The following is a 15,666-nucleotide window of genomic DNA, read 5'->3' as shown; positions in this document are numbered from 1 at the left end:
TCGAAGAAAATAGGTATTTTATTCTTGGTTTATTCTTTAGAAATCGCTTAAAAATCTAGAGGTTACATAGGGTTATTCTCTAATCAGTGTTTTTCAATCTTGACGCTACTAATTAGGGGCCAGGTAGTTCCTCGTTGCAGGCTCCACCTTGCACATTAATTTGTTTAGCAGCATTTCTGGCTGCCAGCATCTCTCCTCTCCCCCACCCCAGAGTGACAACCAAAAATGTCTCCTGGGGGTAAAATCATCCTGGTTGAGAGCATCTGCTGGGTATGTGACCAGGTGATTTACATCTATGCTACTCTGTCTTCACCATGAGGCTTTTTCCTAAACAGTATTTAAGTGTTTTGCCCCCAACTTATGTGACTTTATCCAGTTCCTTGAACAAATGAACTATTTTTCTAGTCTATTTCTCAAGCTCTTCTGGACAAGACTGACTTAGCTTAGAAAATATATATGGGTCGTGCCCATATGGTTCTATTCAAGAGCATCCATAGAGCAACTGAAATGCATCTTTTTAATATATGACTTGTAAGCTCATTGCTATTATCACATCATAGTTCTTTCATTGTAAAATACCATTCACTATAGGATTCACCATCATAGCTTTTTTTTACATAAAAAAACCCATTACATTAAATGTTCACAAGTTTTTAGCTCACTTAACCGTAAGTGGTACATATATTTCCATTCTACTTTATTTCTCAGGATTACGTTCAAACGGTGTCTAAGGATATTCTTCAAACGTTAAGGTGCATCAGATCATTGCCGGAGCTTGTTGAAATGAATATTGCTGGTCCTACGTATTATGACTCAGAGGGTGAACAGCAGAGCCCAGGAACGCAATCAGTTCTAGACAAGCATCTCAGTGAATTCTGATGCAAGTAGCCCGCCAGCGCACATTGAGAAAGACCAGCCTAAGCCAGCTTCACGCTTAGAATATAAAGATCTTCCTAAATTACTCCTGGCCCCTGACAGTCATGTGTACCATCACAATGACATACTACCTTTCATCAGCTTGATCATGATCTTGAGACATCCTAAACCGTACCAAGGATTCATCTGAACTTTCTATTTAGCTAAATTTGTAGGGTTTTTTCTAGTAATTAAATGAGGTACCAGTGGGAGTTAAATAGCTTGTTTTATAAGCCAGCTGAGACTTTAAATAGATGAATGTTTGATACTGATGCTAGACTTTTATGGCGCTTATATTGGCTACACCAATCTTTACTATCTTAGAAATTTTTCTATTTCCCAAAAGTTGGCAATTTCTACTGCCTTCCCATATATCAGGTAGAGCAAAACAAATGATCTTCTGAATATAAACTAATTTTTATTTCAAGACTGCATAATAATATTAATTTTAAAAGAAATGATAAGTGACAGAGATTTGAGGTTAATTTAAAATTCACCAGAGTGTGATGTTACTGACACAAAGCTGTTAATTGAGGTGACAATTGAATGATCAATAGCTTGTACACATAATAAATTTGTCTCTGTCCAGTCACTGACAACTACTTATCAACTTCCCTTCTCCCTGGTGGCTGGAAAATTTAATTTGACATTGATTATAAGATATAAACAATCAAATATGATAAAAAACATTTCACTGTGAAAGAGCAATTCTTAGAACTAAGATTTTAAGTCTAAATTTTACACTGTTATAATCAGTATACTTTTCAAGAATATTAAAATGATTAGGCAGATTCATCTGAACAGTGGAATTGTGTATTAATCAGAATTTTTTAAAGCAAGAAATTTTACTATTGCATAAAAATAGTAAAATTTCTGCCCAGCCGGTGCGTCTCAGTGGTTGTGTCCACCTATGATTCAGGAGGTCATGGTTCAGTTCCTGGTCAGAACACATGACCGGGTTGCGGGCTCCATCCCGTGGGGCCGGTGGCAGAAGGATGCACGAAGCAGCCAATTGATTCTCTCATCATTGATGTTTCTGTCTCCCTCTCCCTCTCTCTTCCTCTCTTTGAAATCAATAAAAAACATTTAAAAAAGTACAGTTTCTGAATAAATAGTGCTTCTATTTACATAAATAATTAGCATGTTCTTAGTAAAGGTGATTTTTCCTAATTTCAAAAAAGTGTAAGCTAATTCAGTAATTAAGGCTTAACATCTTTTTCCAGACAAACCACAGAATTAGTCAGAATATCCAGAAACATGTTTATCAAACAGAAAAGTACAGGATTAAGTCTGTAAACCAAGTTAATACCAGGAATTGTTTGGCTCTGTTTAATTTCAGAAGCGCATGCTCCACAGTGATAACCTTAGAATATACTCCAAAGTTGACTGTTTTAACCATAATAGGTGTCGGTGTCTATCTTACTTGGTAGGATCTTCTTACTCTATACCGAGCGTACAAAGTATAGAGGTGGAAGGAAGTGCTGAAGTTTCCTTACTCGGGACTGCTCATCTTATAAACAGTCATTATCTATCCACCTAAACTCTCTAATTAGTGTTATTAGAAAACGCAGGTAACCAGGAGTGCCAACAGTGACACTCTGGACTTAAAGGATGCTAATGGCGCACCCCTGAAGACCATCAAGTAACTGGTGTCTTGGTTTTATTAGAAGCACCCCACTATATCGAGGAAACATTTTTTTCTGATATGATCAGGTTAAAAGAAGGTGGCTGAGCCTCTGCCTTGCCAAATACAAATAACACCAAGAAGTCTTCTCTGTTGTTTTCCCATCGAGTCTGGCCTCTGAAGGGTTGTGACAAAGTAAGCACAGGATTGTGCCAAGATCAAAGGCTCCTGGGATCAATTTCTTGGACTTGAAAAGCCTCGCTGCATCTTCAGCGGCTGATTCGTGGAGCTGAGAGCCCAGGCAATCAGGGTGCAAGCCTCGGCCTCAGCCTCGATGGCAGCAGTGAGGAGCCCCCTAAAAATTGCCAGTCTAGATGTAAGCTAACGAGGCCCAAAGCTATGGCAGCAAAAACTGGAATATGAAGGAAGGAAGACATGGGAAAAAATTGCTAAGAAAGACTAGCCAGAATGCACCAATCTTCCAAAGGGGGGGGGGAGAGAAGGCAAAGTAAAGCACTGCTTCTCCCCTTAACGCCCGGGAGACTGGCCCTAGCTGGTTTTGCTCAGTGGTTAGAGTGTTAGCCTGCGGACTGAAGGGTCCCTGGCTCAATTCCAGCCAAGGGCACAGGCCTCGGTGCCGGCTCGATTCCACCCTGGTCAGGGCTTGTGTGGGAGGCAACCAATCAGTGTGTCTCTCTCACATCGATGTTTCTCTCTCTCTCCCTCCCACTCTCTCTGAAAAGCAATGGAAAAAATATCCTCAGTTGAAGATTAAAATAATAAAATAAAATAAAACCTGTGAGACTGTGAATATAGCATTGCCTTTAACAGCACTAGGAAAGCCAGGAGGAGAAACATTTTGGGGTTCAAAGATGTGTAAGGTTTGTGATTTATTAAATTTGAAGGATCATTCCAGTTGAGTGTCCAGTTGGCTCATGAAAGACTAGAAATAAAACTCAAGTGATGATTTGGGAATCTGCACCAAGATGTCAGTGGAAACTGAAAGAGTAGATGTGTTCTTCTAGGGAGAGATTAAGGAAGAGACAGCCAAAGATAAAAGTTTCAAAAAATACTCACATTTGGCAAAGAGGGAGGGAAAACAGGCACCTGAGAAGGTAGACAAAATTCTGAAAGTGTGTCCAGAAAGTTCCATGTTGGAGAAGCACATTTTAGGGAGAGGACTGCTTAGCTGTGTCAGTGATGGGGAAACCTAAGGCCGATGACCTCATGATGAGCACAGTGGAAACAAATTACAGCAGCCCTTCATAAGTTGAAGGCAAATTTGTAGGAAGATGATTTGGTGACAGTCCTCCAGGGATTGTGCCAGCAACATCTTATATTTCATTTCCAGCTCAGCCTGAACAGATGGCACGAATGAGAATCTCTTCTTATGAGGGTTTCATCTGGATTTATAATCCAGTCAGTCTAATTTCCTTATTTGCCTCCAGAAGGGCTAGAAGCAAAACCCATCTGCATTCCCCAAAGGAAGCTCATTAACAAGATGTTTGAGATGGCTCTGCTTGCAATTTTATGAAGGAAGTTTATAAATCAGCAGTGTAATATATAATATATTACATTTTCTCACCTCTGTGGACCCAGGTTTCAGTGCTTTATAATTTTATTTTAAATAAAATATAATTGGTTTCTAAACTGTCAGATTTCATCTTAAAATGAGCTATTAAAAATAAGATTGATAGCCCGGCTGGGTGTGGCTCAGTGGTTGAGTGTCGACCTAGGATCCAGGCAATCAGGGTTTGATTCCCGATCAGGGCACATGCCTGGGGTGCGGGTTCAACCAATGACTCTCTCATCATTGATGTTTCTATCTCTCTCTCTCCCTCTCCTTTCCTCTCTCTGAAATCAATAAAGATATATATTTTTAAAAATTTAAAAAAATTGATAAAGTTATTTTCATCGCCAATATTTATTAAGAGATGGTTTTGTGTGAGAAATGGAAATATGTGATTTAAAAAATTTTAAATTTAGCCAATCCCAAACCAAACCTCTTATGATCATAAATCTTTCTTTATTACACTGAAGTCCTCTCTAGTCTATCCTACAGGTTTGAAATAAAGTCTGAAATAAATGAACACATTTCATATCTGTAAAATACTTCAAATTTCCTTTTTGATGCCTGGCACGCCTCCAGATTTTATGCATATGCCTTGAATTTTATTTTTCTATTTCAAATACTTTATCATACTTAGCTATATGTATGATGTATTAGGAATTAGTGAAGAAATAAAACTACAGTTTGATTAATTATAGTCCAGCAGTTATAATCCTGCCTTCGAATTAATCAAAGTAATTTCTTTTATTATAACACAAGTAGTCTTTTTACAGGCATAATTTTTTATGGATCAGTAATAATCCTACATTTTATAGAGCTATGATCTGGTTGTAAATAACAGAATAGTACGTTGAACTAACCCCAGTATTCTCATAATTACGAAAGGCCAGTAACCAAGCTAAGCACAGGAATGTGGCTGGGCTCCAAGAATGATCTAGAACCAGGGATTTGTCTGTGCTCCTTTCTGCTCTTCGACCTCATAGTTTTTCTCTGAGGACTAGTTTCCTCTGCTCCCCAGTCAACATATGAAACGTGGAGATCCATAGTTCCCTGATTTACATTATAACTCAGCCATCCAGGGAGAAAATGATCCTCTCCTCTCAGTTCCAGTTTTAAAACTCTGAGGAAAAGACTGGCTAGTTTCCATCAGCCGCCCATCCCTAAATGAATCGACTCTCGCCAAGGAGTGGGGTCCAGAGAGAAAACTTGTTTTTTTGATCCAACCTATCAACTGTGCATGGGGACCGTGGACATGTTGAACAGATGGTTGCCCTGAAGCTACAGAGAAAGGAGTGGTGCCGAGAAAAGTGGCGCGTGTTACAAGAGGCGGTTCTTATAAAATAATGACATAGCCCATTGATTCGCTCTCTTAAATTTTTTTTAAAGATTAGCTAATTTGCTTAAATAAAAACTACAACCATAATTATCATTTGGGCCTGTATAAATAATTTTATGTAAAAATATTTGTTATTTTGGGCATGTGTAGACACAAGGGGGTTATTTTTAGTTGCCTAAGGGGGGACTCCAGTGGGAAATTGGGTGAGCAAGGGGATATATTTTTAAAAACATCAGACGGCCGGTTTTACCCAATCACTGATTGGTAAGGGGTGGCCTGGAAGGCTTAGAACGCGCCTTGGTTGTTGCAGAAGATACTCAGGTTGCTGACTCAACTCCCTTCACCTTGCTTCCCCCAATGCAGAGAGCACAGAGTGGAAACTCATCTTCCTCGCCCCCCTTGAGGCCAGGGGGAGAGGGTGCTGGTCAGTTCTAGTGACCAAGACAGAAGCGGAAGCCTATCGGCGCTGCCCCTTCTGCTTTTCTCCGTCCTGCTTGGGAACCTGGGAGGACACCCGAGGTGCTTGTCACCCCCGAGGATGGCAGAGCAGGAAAAGAGTTGAAAATGAGAAACCCAGGCCTGCCTGTGCCTGGGCTTCCTGTTGTGTGAGACAGATAACCCCCCACCGCCCTAGGCCACTCCGTAGGGACTCGGCTGACGCAGCATCAAGAAAGTAGAAAATACTGCAAGTCCGTACCTTGGTACCTAAAGGTCTCCAATTTTTCCTGCAAATCTCTTTACCCTTTTGGGAGGTATAGAAGGCTGAAAAATGGCCCCTCAAAGATGTCCACACCATAGCCTCGAGCCTGTAAGTAGAACATCTGGGAATATGAAGCCTTACCTGCTAAAAGCGAGCGTGCAGGTGTGGTTAAGGCTCTTGAGGTGGATCCTGGGTATCCAGGAGGGTCCAATGCAATGACAATGACAAGGGTTCTTGTCACAGGGAGGCAGGAGGGTCAGAGATGTGAGAATGGAAGCGGAGGTTAGAGAAAAAGGAAGATGCTGCGCTGCTGGCTTTGAAGGTGGAGGAAAGGACTGTGAGCAAAGGAGCGAAGACAGCCCCCAAAGACTGGAAAAGGGAAGAAAATGGGTTCTCCCCAACACCTCCAGAAGTGATGCAGCCCTGGGGACCCATTTCAGACTCCCGACCTCTAGGGCTGTAAAACAATAAACTTGTATCATTATAATACGCTGTGCAATTTTTTATAGAAACAATAACAAACTAACAAAGGGGCTTTAGTTAATAACAGTATTAACACATTGGACTCCTGCAGCAGCTCCCAAAGACTCCGGGCCCGCCGGCCCTCAGATCCATTCAGGACACATTTTGGGGGTAGCAGGAAGCTGCGTCCTTTCAGGAGATTGAGTTTCCTCTCTGATCTATTAAGAATGACGTTGGCGACTTGAAGGCAAATCTGGTTTCTTTTATCCATAATTGGTTTTTTGAACTCTGTTTCCCAGAGTTTTTTGTGACTAGGTTGTATCCATTGAGTGGAAATTTCACTCATGTGACATTTAATATAGGGCTCTCTGAATACATGATTAATTTTTGCATATCAGATATTACCTCGTTATGAGATTTACAGGAAGCAGCAATGTAATTAAAAAGCAGCTATTTTCAGCACACTCTGCCAGGTTATTTCTCTGCCAAATATTATGCCCTGGGAAACAACACGTGGCACTGTCGAAAACAAGTTGAGCCTCGTGAGCAATCAGTTCAGATAATTGCATCTTTATTACTGACAGTTCCCTTAGGACTCTTGGGTCTTGAGATCTGCTCTGCTCCAGGACTGCAATTCATTAAGGTTTCCACCCTGAGCCAGTTTTAATTAAGCTGTCCTCCTTTCTTCCTCAGCTCCCCATAGCTCATGTTCTGAACAGGTCATAGCTGTAGAAATCCAGCTGTTGAGTTAGCCTGAGACCTCCTTTCTGTTGTTTCAAGGAGTCTCCTCTCAGTTTATAAATTCAGCACTTTATTTAGCTGAATGAACATAAAATGTACCTGCTTCCACAAAAAGAAAACAGAAAAAGAAAAAGAAAAAAAAAAGAAAATACCACTTAGCATCTCAGTTTGCATCTTTTAGAAAACAAAACAGGCACTTGGAAACATTCATAAGCTGACACCATGCTTGTGGCAATAAAGCTAGGTGGTGAATTTAATGTAAATTAACTTTTAGTTCTCTTCATTCTGAAATTAAACTCCCTTGTGATGGATTAATTAATATGATATGACACAATACGGTATATAAAATGTATGATATATGATAGATTTCTGGAAGATTTGTAATTTTTTATCCCCTTTCCAACAGGATTCTCCTAACTGGCTATAATTGTCCTTTATTTTATGCACAAAGTGAAACAAATGTTTGTTTGTTACTTGTTTATTTTCACTGAGAAGCCATACATGTAACTGCATCTCTTGTTAGTTGTCATTATTGGTTTTCAGAGTAATAACTTTGTTTCAGCAACGCAAGTTCTCCTTCACTATGGAAAAGATAAAAAAGAGTTTCTTTGTTCATCCAAGCAACTAATAAATATTCTTTGAGTGCTTTCTTTGTGCAAGGTCCAATGCAAAACAATGCATAGAATATAAAATTGTCTAAGAGAGGCTCTACTTTCAGGCAATTTACTGAGTAGGGTTTCACATGGTGACTCCCATCCTCCACCTGAAAGAGCTCAGAGACTCCGCGTCGCCTCCCCATTCCTCATCACGATGTTTGGGGGAGACGACAGAATAGAGACTCTGAAGGAAATGCCATCAGTTAGGAGGCACCATCTAGTCACAAGGTATTGTAGGGATAAATATGACAGTAGAATAAAGAGAAAAATAACGTTATAAGATACATTTAAAAAGAGAGACTTGAGCCCTGCCAGCGTGGCTCAGCGGTTGAGCATCAGCCTAAGATCCAGGCGATCGAGGTTCGATTCCCGGTCAGGGCACAGGCCAGGGTTTCAGGCTCGGTCCCCAGTCGTGGGCGTGCAGGAGGCAGATGGTTACTGACTCTCTCATCACTGATGTTTCTCTCTCTCTCTCTCTCTCCCTTCCTCTTTCTGAAATCAATAAAGATATATTTAAAAAAGAAAAAAAAAGACTTAAAAGAACTTAGTAACTGATTGGTCATGTAGGTAAATATGTGAGTAAATATAATTTTTTCTCTAATCCCTTTGTAATATATGACAATTTAACCAAAAATAAGAACACTATCTTATGGAGTTTAGAAAAATATATATATGTAATACATTGACTATAGCATAAAGGATTGAGTGAAGGGGGGATAAATGGAAATATATCCCATTGTTACAGCATTGTTACATATTGTGAAGTAGAAAAATATAAGTATGTTGTGAAAAATTAAAAATATATTTCAATTCCTACAGCAACCAATAAATCTTAATGCAAAGAAGTCAAAATGGAATTCTAAAAATTATTCAAATAAACTAAAGGAAAACATAAGAGACATACAGAAAACAAAGGAAAACAAAAATAAAATGATAGACCTGAATCGAACAATGTCTATAATTACATTAAATGTTAAAGGAACCCACTGAGTAATGGAAAATTTTCACCACATGCCATACACAAATATTAATTCAAGGCATATCATAACCCTAAATATAAACCTAAAATCATAAAGCTTTTAGAAGAAAAGATAAGAGAATACAGAAGGGCCACAGAATGTCATATCAACTAAATAAAAGTGATAAATTATACTGTGTCAAAACCACTGCTTGTAAAAATAAAACACTATTAAGAAGTGAACAGGCAACCTACAGACTAGGAGAAAACAACTGCAAAACTGGTATCTAGGATATATTAAAAGTTGTCTCATGATTAAAAAGACATTCAACCCAATTTTAAAAATAGACAAAATATTTGGACAATTTATTAAACAAGATATATAGATGGTCAATTAACACAAGAAAATGTTATCAACATAACATTTGCATTAATCAGGGATATGTAAATTAAAGCCACAATGAAATTTTATTATACGATCACCATTAAAAATTGTCTGGCAGTTCTTATAAAACAAACACGTATCCACTCTGTAATCTAGCAATACCATTCCTAGGTATTTACCCAAAAGAAATAAAAAGATACATGTAAGTAAAGACTGTATAAGAATGTTCGTAAGAGCATTCATAATGTTGGAAAACTGGAAACAGCACAGGTGTCCATCAAAAGAAGAACAGATATACATAGTTTAACCTATTTATGGGATATTACTCAGCAATAAAAATGGCTGATACAAGCAATAGTATGTCCAAATTTCAAAATTATGCTGAAAGAAAGAAACTTTACACAAAAGAGTACATAGTATGTGACTTCATTTATATGAAGTTCTAGAAGACTTTAAACCCATGCCTGGGTTTTGGGCTCAATCTCCAGTAGGGGACGTGCAGGAGGCAGCTGATCAATGACTCTCATCACTGATTTTTCTATCTCTCTCCCTCTTCCCCCACCTTGAAATCAATAAAAAAAATTTTTAAAAATAAAACTGAAATAAGTTTCACAAACACATGCATACACAAACTACAGCAAAATATACTTAATGGTGATCCTTTTAAAGTTTTGCTTTAAGATGGCATAATACAAGGTTGCCAACTGTCACCAATTTTATTTAACACTGGTCTGGAAGTTCCTAATAAGTTTAATACAATAAAACAAAAATAATTTTTAAATAAAAAATTAAAATACATTAGCTTTGGAATTGAAAAAATAACATTGTATTATTTGTATATATGACTGTGTATATAAAAATTCCAAACTATTTATAAATTATTTAGAAATAATAAATTTAATAAAGTTGCTGAATATAAGATTACTATAAAATTAATTGCTTTTCTATGTTCCAACAAAAAGTTGGAAAAAAAAGTTAATAAAATTTTAGAAAATAATTTTTTATATGATAACATTAAAAAAATGAAAGTTACCCATTGCCTTGTAATAAGATTTGCAAGACATCCTTGCAAAAAATTGAAAAACATTACTGAGAAAAAATGAAAACTATATAAATGGCCTGGCTGGTGTGGTTCAGTGGTTGACCGTGGAACTATGATCCAGGAGGTCGATGTTTGATTCCAGGTCAGGGCACATGCCTGGGTTTTGGGCTCAATCCCCAGCAGGGGGCATGCAGGAGGCAGCTGATCAATGATTCTCTCATCATTGATGTTTCTATCTCTCTCTCCCTCTCCCTTCTTCTCTCTGAAATCAATAAAAATATATTTTTAAAAAACTATAGAAATAGAGAAGTATACTTGTGCATGATTGCAAGTTTCAACAACAAAGATATTTGTTTTTTTTTTTTCCAATCAAGGTACCTACAAGACCTTTTGTGAAAAGTGATGAGCTGATTTTAAAATTTTAATGAAAATGGCCATGGGCCAAAAATTAATACACTCTTGAGGAATTAAAACAAGATCAGATGATTCGTCCTACTGCATATCGAGATTTATTTAAAAGCCACAATAATTAAGGGAAAAACGAACAAATACACCAATAAAATATAGTAGAAAACAAAAAGACCCTTGCATTTATGGATCATATTCAACAAAGTAGGAATAAAAACAGTAAGAATAATTCAATATTTTGAATAAGCAATTCTAGATAAATTGGACATCCATTTAGAAACAAAACAAAACCTTAACCCTCTGCCTCCCATCATACACAAAAATCAGTCCCAAGTAAACTGTAGATCTAAATATGACAGACAAAAAACCCCCACAAAGTTTCTAGAGGAGAATATTTTCATGAGTTAGGCTATTTCTTAAACAGGAAATAAAAAACACTAACCATGTAAGAAGAAATTTCATCAAAATACTTTAAGAACATGAAAATTGGGAAAGAAATTGCAAAACATATGACTAATAAAGGGATTATAAGCAGAACAATGAAGAACTCTATAAATCAATAAAAAAAGAGTAGGCAACACAATAGAAAAATGGGAAAGAGACTTAAATAGCCTTTCATAAAATAAGATACCCAAATGACCCATAAACACATGACGGCTTCATCAGTCATCAGAAAAGTGCAATTAGTATTGCATGTGAGACCACTACAAACTCAGCAAAATGATAACATTAAAATGACTGATAATGCCAGGCGTTCACAAGAACATGGAACAACAGGAACACTCATCCACTGCAGGTGACAGTGTACGTTGGTAGAACCACTTTAGAAGGCTATGCCATCACCTACTAAAGTTAAAACTATGCAAAGCCAAGGACTTAGCACTTCAACTCCTAGATACATACCCAGTATAATACATACACATGCACATGTGTAGCCATAGATATATATTAAAAAGTTCACAGCAGCATTATTTGTGTTTGGCAAAAATTAGAAACATCTCAAATGTTCCTCTATTGTAGAATGGATAAAAAAATATGTGATATAATCATGCAGTGGAATAGTATACAGCCATAAAAAGAAATTAACCACCGCTACATGCAACAATAATATGTATGTCACAAATATAAGGCTGAGCAAAAAAAGAGCCATACACAAAAGAATACATCTTGTAGGCATTTATATAGCTTTTTAAAACAGGCCATTCCTGAGGTCTTGGCCCCTTCCTGGAGGCAGCCTGTGTTTACTGATTGGCCCATGCAAGACATTGTGAAGAACCCTCCCAACTCCAGAGCTCCCCACTGAATGAAATGAAGTCTTGATTTTGACTGCCACCCAACTCTTTATCTACCTCAGGGGCTTCTCGAACTCAGCACTGTTGACAGTTTGAGCTGGATACTTCTTGGTTGTGAAGGCTTCCTGTATATTATGGGAGATGTAGCAGCATCCTTGGCCTCTACCCACTAGATGCCAGTACATCTCCAGATGTTGCCAAATATATCATGACATACGAAATCTTCTGTAGTCTTGAACTGTGGTGCAATCCTGTCCTCTTCAACTCCTATAAGTTTTGATCCTGACAGCACTTACCAATAAACTACCTGCACACACTTCACTGGATCTGTGTCACACCCTGATGGCTTCTGTTCATTTAATAAATCATTTACACATGTGTTTATTTATTGGTAAATTATACCTGTACGATGTAAGTATACATTATACATTATAGACTATAATTAGAGACCATAAACAAATACAGTTTAATGTGAGATAAAAATAAATATAATTAGTAGTTCTAGTATTTTTCTCTGCTCCCCAAAACAATGTTTATTGGCACCTTCTAAAAAGCCTAACCCCTATAGTGGAGACCAGCGCCCTGGGAGGTGGGAGGGAACAGCAAAAGGAATGTAGGTAGAGAGTTTAGTCCTAGTAATTCTCCAAGTCATGGAAAAAAGGAGAGAAGAGTTAGAATAAAAACTTCGGGGGATGATATGGTGATGGCTAACAAGATAGACAAAGTCATCAGTGTATATCCAGATGGCATGGATCACTTTGATAGGTGTCAGATAAAGGGGATTTGTGGCTGAACAATGTAGACCAGGCATGCCTGACTCTGCCTACAAACTACTCACTAAAATTCCTTTGAAAAAAATTGCAATAAAAGTTTAAAAGTTGGCAAGAGCAGGGAAGAGTAAAGATGCGAGAAGTCCATGAATCAAAGTTCAAAGGGAAATTTTTTTACTTATATCATTGTTGGATCAAAAGGTAAGTTCTTGTACTTCACAACACGTTCTCTCATCTCCAAGCTGAAATTAGTCATCTTATGTAGCTAAGAGTTTATTAACATGGCATTATAATATTAGAAAGAAAGAGATATTATTGAAATCTCTACAGAAATCAACAGATAACTGTAGTAAGAAGCTTCATTCCATTATCAGTCCTTTTTAGATGGAGAAGTAAAAACAAAAGAGATAGAGGCTTTGAATAATATAAGTAAAATGTTGACATTATGGTTTGTTTGTTTTTGAGGTTTTTTTTTTTTTTTACACTTTTATTTAAGGTTCTAACCTCTCTTCAAGGCTCCAGAGTGGTAATCCACAAGTCCTCAGCACCAGGGTCCCTCAGAGATGGTGTTGGGCCCTATTGTTTCTCCCACTCCTCCACATTTATATGTTAAAGCCCTAACCCTAGGACCTTACGAGTTATTGTGTTTGGAGATAGGACCTTTAAAGAGCTTAGTAAGTTAAAATGAGCCCATTAGTGTGGGCCCTAATTCAATCTCACTGGTGTCCTCACAAGAAGAAATGAAGACACGCAAAGAGACTCCGGGGTGCATGCACACAGAGGGATGGCCCTGAGAAGAGGCAGGAAGGGGGCTGCCATCCGCAAGCCTCGGAGAGAAGTTGCAGGAGAAAACTAACCTGCTGACACCTTGATTTTGGAATTCCAGTGTCCAGAACTGGGATAAAAAAAAAATTCTGTTGTTTAAGACATCCTCCCACCCCTGCCAACCTATCCCCCATCTGTGGTATTTTGTTATGTGGGTGCTAATAAATTTACACAGATGGGGACCTGCCTGCCTGTGTACTCTATCAATGTGTGGGGCAGGCTCTTCCCTCAAACTCCATGGCAGAGTTTTAAAAATATAATATTATATCAAAGGAAAAATTTAAGAGAAATTTGATTAGAACATTTTTTTTGGTAGTCAAAAGAAAAAAATTGGATAAGTTTAACTATCTAAGACAAAAAATGCTACCAAAAAAAATATTTGTTTAAAAAAATTCTAAGCAAAACTAAAAGCCAAATAAAACAGAAAATTTATTTAATTTCCAAAGAAATCTTAAAAATCAACTTTATGCCAATGAAATGTAAACCTTAGATAAAATTGATATATTCCCAGAAAACTATAACTTGCCAAAACTAACTCAAAAATATAAATCTTCTATGTATTGTAACCATTCAAACAATAAGAATTAATGTTTTAAAATCTACCCACAAAGCACAAATGTACTGATATGGATTTACAAGTGAGTTCTCGCAAACATTTGAAAACCAGATCATTGCAATCTTATAAAAACCCTTCAAGAAAATAAAAAAGAGAAGGAACAAAAATTCTCCATCTCAAATTAGTACGAAAAAGCTCAAGGATGTGGCAGGGGTGGCGGTGGGGGGTGGCAAGCTACAGAAGAAATGCAAATGATAAATGAGCACAATAAAAGTGACCCAATTGCACTAGTAAACTACTATTCAAATTAAAGCCATAATTAGATGCCATTTTTGCTTCTCAAATTTGCAGCTATTTTGTGGGTGTGGGTTATTTTGTGGTTGAAGACTGGTAAGAGAACAAATTGCTACATTATGGAGAGAGCAACCAGAGAAATTTGGCAAGATGTATCAAAAGCCTTTTAAGAATGTGTATTTTTAGTACCATGATTCTATTTATAGAAATGTATTTTTAAACAAATAATCAGAAATGTGGGCAAATAGGTATTGAATTTTTTACAATATGATTGAAAAGAAAAAAGTTTATTAAGATTATGGTACTCACATATGAGAGAATGATCAAATATACTCTAGTGTAGCCATTCAAAAGAATGGTTTGCACCATATAAATAATACATTTTCAAAAGATATTTAGTGGCACAGCAAAAAGGTAATGATACAATAATACATGAACACAGCAGAGTGTTTGTAGAAAACACAAAATGTTTGGAGGGGGATATTTGGTCTTGGTTCAGCTACTCATTAGATATGCTATATTTGGAGCTCCCTCATCTATAAGCGACAGGCTCTTGAAGGGCTCTTGTCTGAAAAAGATGAGCTTATATATTTAATGTGCCTAGCACTGTATTTGATATAGAGTAGGTTTTCCATAAAAGTTAGATCCTGTCCCCTTACTAATAGCTGACACTCACCTTTTGATCCCTGAGATTTGATCTTTTGCCTGTGATTAAGTTGATGTTGTCAGTGAAGTATTTTCCATTATGACCAATTAAAACTTGGTCCCATAAGGCCCTATCCTTGTAAGGTGAACTTAAAATGATACTTAGCACAGCTGAATACAAGAATACATCTCCTCCAGGCATAATTAATTAAGGAGGAAATAATTCATTCAAAGGGGACTAAAAAAAAATAGGTTAACTGAATTGGCAATTATTTGACTGGTCTTACTAATCACTTCATTTAAAAGTCAAACCAGTTGTACATGGAGACAATTAAAGTGGGTCAATTTATTTATTAGCTAATACCCCAATTATCCATTTTGTTCTCTACCAGGAATTTTACACAGGATCAAAAAATTTCATATTGTTGTAAAGGGCAAAACAAGAACATTTTTCATTGAATTATTTCATAAACTGTTCTTATATCTT

This window comes from Miniopterus natalensis, chromosome 2, assembly GCF_054644295.1.
Source record: "Miniopterus natalensis isolate mMinNat1 chromosome 2, mMinNat1.hap1, whole genome shotgun sequence".
Taxonomy (NCBI): domain Eukaryota; kingdom Metazoa; phylum Chordata; class Mammalia; order Chiroptera; family Miniopteridae; genus Miniopterus; species Miniopterus natalensis.
Note: the sequence above shows the minus strand (reverse complement) of the source record.